This window comes from Lactuca serriola, chromosome 7 (genome assembly GCF_051521515.1).
Source record: "Lactuca serriola cultivar US96UC23 chromosome 7, Lser_US96UC23_V15, whole genome shotgun sequence".
NCBI classification, from domain to species: domain Eukaryota; kingdom Viridiplantae; phylum Streptophyta; class Magnoliopsida; order Asterales; family Asteraceae; genus Lactuca; species Lactuca serriola.
In genome coordinates this window covers 179,801,303-179,806,590 of record NC_136414.1, presented here as the reverse complement: position 1 = coordinate 179,806,590, position 5,288 = coordinate 179,801,303, and the positions used below count along the sequence as shown (strand labels likewise).

At 34.8% G+C, this 5,288-nt stretch overlaps 1 non-coding gene and 1 pseudogene across 1 annotated transcript; both read left to right on the top strand.

Moving 5' to 3' along the window:
• Positions 1–2,420: 2,420 nt before the first annotated feature.
• On the top strand, positions 2,421–4,434 carry LOC145061317 (polyphenol oxidase I, chloroplastic pseudogene; annotated as a pseudogene).
• A 450-nt stretch (positions 4,435–4,884) lies between these two features.
• Positions 4,885–5,008, top strand: LOC145065244 (U6atac minor spliceosomal RNA). The gene has a single exon (XR_013688388.1). It is a non-coding gene; the product is annotated as a U6atac minor spliceosomal RNA (small nuclear RNA).
• Positions 5,009–5,288: the final 280 nt, after the last annotated feature.

The window sequence follows — 5,288 nt, the reverse complement described above, 5'->3', positions numbered from 1 at the left end:
TGAAAGAATAACAAGTATAATTCTTAAAAAATAACAACATTCTTAAAAAAATGAGTGTGATCATTCTTTAATTCATTCTTCAACCTTTTCCCATCAGGTCTTCAAGCCATTCTTGAAGCCATTTCTACCATAAATTCATTGCCAAGTAATTTGTAGTGATGCACTTGTAAAACCTGCACATTAAACATACAAATAATTAACTACAATTCTATCAGAATATAACAAATAATATTCTTACAAAATAAACAATTCTGCAAGAATATTCTTTAAGAATTTGTATTATCATAAATATACCCAACAAACAAAATAAGGAACTAGCATCAACCTACTTTGACAAAATAAGGAATTAACATTCTTCGGGTTCCCTGTGTTTCTTCCGGCTATGCTCAATGTATTTAACTGCAAATTCTGACAAAATAAGGAACTAGCATCAACCTATTGTTATGAAAATGGCATCCAACCCAATCTAAATTGAGTTATATAGTTTTGAAAAGAATAAGGAACAAAGTGAAGTAAAAACATTAAAGATTTTTAACTATTTTTTCATTGAGGCATTTTATCAAACACATGGAGGCCATAACAGAATGTTGTTTCAAGAAATTACCTGTGATCAGATTAAGCATATCATGCAGGCTAGCACCATCCTAACATCCTCATCGGAGTACAATTACATAGCGATTGTGTAACAAAAACAGAAACAAAAACAAAAACAAAATTGTTTATGCAACTTGATTAGATTGTGATTTGAAGAATAAAGGACAACTGAAATCAACGATTGAATCAATTAATCGGACCTTTCGACCAGCACGGCCACTTCTCCACAACAGTGCTTTGGAGGTTTTGCAATCAATGCAAAATTTCTCTTCACAACTTACCGATTCCTGAGAAATCAAAACAGGAAGAGAAATAAAACAATAAAGAACTTATCTTCGAGCTTTGAAAATATCAATTAACGATTGACGATCGAGTGTGTGTATATACGATTTATGTTGTGTTGATTGTTGTTTTGTTTCTGGAAATCAGAATCCAAAATCAGATACCTGAACTTGAAATCAGAATTAGAGAGCTTGAAGGACGACTGAGAATTGAAGATGGAAGGGGAAAGAACCCTAACCGAGGACAAGGGTATGTGGATTACCGGACCAGAGAAATATTGATTCCTTGAATATAATACACGATGCAAGAGAGACTAGGTCAAAAATATTGATTTTATTTCCTTAATTGCAGGATTTCTATTGAATGATTCCTTAATTAAAAAGTACAAATATCCAGAATACCCTTAAATGATTTATTTAATTATTTATTATTTCTTGAATTCTCATTGGTGCATTTAGGCACACAATACTTGCTAAAAACATTTGAACCTAACTGTATCTATCTATCTATATCTATATATATATATATATATCTATATATATATATATATATATATATATATATATATATATATATATATATTCTAATAAAAGAATAATTTTATTCTTCCTTTGACATGTGTCATTCTATTAGACATTGTAATTAATACATATTTTATTCTTTTTTTGTCATTTATCACAGTATTATGTCTCTTAATTAATGCATGCTACTTATCAACTTCATTTCAAATTTCAAAATTTATATTTTCCACTCTAATTACATTAAATTAATAATATTAGAATAAAAATTAAAATAAAATTAATACAATCTATAAAATATAATTTCACATTTTTATTTTAATCAATGATTAAAATTTATATAACTAAAAGATCTCTTAATTAATAATTTTATTTAAAATAATTAATTAAATTTTTTAAGTTTTTATTATAAAAATTTAATTAATTTTGTAACCATGTTTTCCACGGATTATAAACTAGTATATATATATATATATATATATATATATATATATATATATATATATATATATATATATTAATCAAATACGTAAATAAATTATTTATGTATAATGTCCTTTCAGCAAACCTCTCTGTGACACTTTGCAATCCACCAGCTTCCTTTGAGCACACTCCGAAGTCCTTTATCTTTTTTCCTTATCTATACTCTTAGCCAATCAGCTACCAAGGTTAGCGGTGAAACAAAAAAAAAACAAATAATTTAGTTTTGATTTATATTTTGAAATCAAGCTGTAAAGGCAACGTACTTTAAAAAGAAAAAAAGTAAAATATATCATGTTTTATAGATATCCATAGACATGTTAGTCAAACGATTCGCAAAATAATAAGTTTTCCACGTTTTAAATATCCAGACATGTTTTTAGCGTATTTCTGGAAATTCATCTTTTAGTTAATTATAGTTTTTAAATAAATTTAATCTAATTCAAAATACAAACAGTAGTTGTTTCATTGGGAAATTTAACAAAAAAGAATAAAAATTTAAAAAGGTAATTAATAAAAACACTATAAAACGTGCATGTAGTTCGAAGAAGTGAGTGGAGTAACCCAAAACAAAATAACAATGGCTTCTTTCCAACTTGTTAAACCCTTCGCCAGCACCACAGGAACACTGCCTGATTCCACCTCCAGCCGTCGTCTCAAGACTCACCCTCAAAAAAACCACCGCTTCAAAGTCTCATGCAACGTCGCACCAAATGGCAATGAGAAGCTACTCTTAGTCCCAGATAGCAAAAACCTTATACTACCTAAACCATCACTCGACACGCTTAATGTAGATCGGAGGAACTTGCTACTGGGACTCGGTGGCCTTTACAGCACCGTCAACTTCACCTCTCTTCCGGCGGCCATTGCCGCCCCTATCACCACGCCTGACATCTCCACATGCATCCCGTCAGAGCAAGGCTTCAACGTGCAGGACTCCGTAAGAAGCAACCAATGTTGTCCGCCGATGATGACCACAACCCCGAAAGACTTTGTGTTCCCAAAAGACAAAACAATTCGGGTTAGACCAGCGGCACATAGAGCCACCCCCGAGTACATAGCAAAGTACAAAGCAGCAATCCAAGCGATGAAAGATCTCCCAGATGACCACCCACATAGTTTCGTTCAACAAGCTAAAATTCATTGCGCTTACTGCAACGGTGGTTATACTCAAGTCGCAAGTGGTTATGCTGATAAGCAACTTCAGATTCACAACTCATGGCTCTTCTTTCCTTTCCATCGCTGGTACTTGTATTTCTACGAGAGAATCCTCGGGAAGTTAATTGATGATCCCACTTTCGCTTTACCTTACTGGAACTGGGACAATCCCGCCGGAATGTCATTTCCAGCTTTTTTTGAAACCGACGGCAAGAGAAACCCTGTCTTTGACGCGTTCCGCAACGTCAACCATGTATCACCAGAAACAGTTGTCGATCTCGACTACAATGGCTCAGATAGTGGCGCTCCTTGTCTTCAACAGATAAGCACCAATCTTGCTGCAATGTATAAGCAGATGATCAGCAACGCTACTGACCCGTTAAGTTTCTTTGGTGGCGAGTTTCGGGCTGGAGATGACCCTTTTGGAAATAGTGACCCATCTGTCGGATCAATAGAGGCTGGTTGTCACACTGCGATGCACAGATGGACGGGAAATCCGAGAATGCCAAACAACGAGGACATGGGGAATTTCTACTCTGCGGGGTACGACCCTGCGTTCTACGTCCACCATGCGAATGTTGACCGTATGTGGAAAGTATGGAAGGATTTAGGTATCAAAGGACACACTGAACCTACGGACCCTGATTGGCTTAATGCATCATATGTGTTTTATGATGAAAACGAAGAGCTTGTACGTGTTTACAACAAAGATTGTGTCCAAACTGAAAACTTAAAATATGATTTCGAATTATCCCCACTCCCTTGGCTCAAGAACCGACCGGTTGCACATACCAAACCAGAGACCACCACGAAACCTGTTGAAAAGGTTAAAGTGCCGGACGTGAAGTTCCCCATTAAGCTAGACAAGATACAGAAGGTCCTTGTGAAGCGGCCAGCGAAAAACCGAAGCCAATCAGAAAAAGAAAAAGCGACTGAGCAGTTGTTGATCAAAGGAATCAAGTTTAATGTCTCCAAGTTCGTCAAGTTTGATGTGTTTGTTAATGACCAAGATGATGTTCCCACAAGCTCTGCATCCGAGAGCGAGTTTGCAGGTAGTTTCGCACAGTTGCCTCATCACCATGGTGGCCACAAAAAGTTAATGACAAGTGCAGCAAGGTTCGGTTTAACAGAGCTTTTGGAGGACATCGGAGCCGAGGATGATGAGTATATTTTGGTGACATTGGTGCCAAAGGTAGGGGCCGAAGATCTCACCGTTGATGAAATCAAAGTGGAGTTGGTTCCTATTGTTTAAACAACCATGTAATCTTATCTACACAATAAGGTATATATTTAAATAATTCGTAGGCCTTGCATTCCATTGCATGGTTGCGACTTTTATGTACGAATATTAATAACTTCATTGTGTCCTTTTTCTACGAGTAAATGGAGTGCACTCAACATCTTTTGCTTGTTCGACTGCTAGAAAATCTTGGCATAAATAAATTAGCCACCCGACGCATTCCGTCGTGCAAAATGGATCATTATATAGCAACAAATTAAATATTAGGATAACGTGATAAACACACAATAAAGATAAAAAGAAAAGTAAGAACACTCGGATTTATGTGGTTCATACATGATAATCAACTGTGAAGTTAGACCATTTTTTGTGGTAGTTTAACTGGAGTTTAAACATGTTAAATTCAAAATTCTTATTGTGGGTTAATGACATGACAATTAATAAAATGGGGAATTCAATCCTCATTGAATTCTACACACACACTCTCTCCTTATTAACAACTAAATGATATGACAATTCATTAAATTGTATTGAGTTTAATGAAGTGTAAAGTTTAATAGGTAAATTGTACGGTGAATAAAATGTAAATGTGGCAATCCATTGAACGCATTTGTGTTCGTAAGGAGAGATGGCTGGCATCTCCCTTGATAGGGACGGGAACAACCTTCGGGCTTACATGTTACCACACATCCGGTTAAGGCTACCCACTTCAGTGGATCTATAACCCAATTTATACGGGTAGCGACACAACTTTTTGCCTGTTTGCCTTCAATTGATATGTATTTAACTATTTTAATCAGTATTTACAAAGTTATATAAATTGAACTCATTTGGGTTCAATCCATTGGATACGACCTTCGATAGAGATTTTATTAGATTTGTAGGATAAAGAACCATCACACGATTCTATCAGTACTAAAAATCAGGTCTTTAATTTTTGGATTAGGTATCTAAACCCATAAATATAATTAGTATATTGTGGAATTGATAGTAGCACAGTTTTTTTGGTTTGCCCT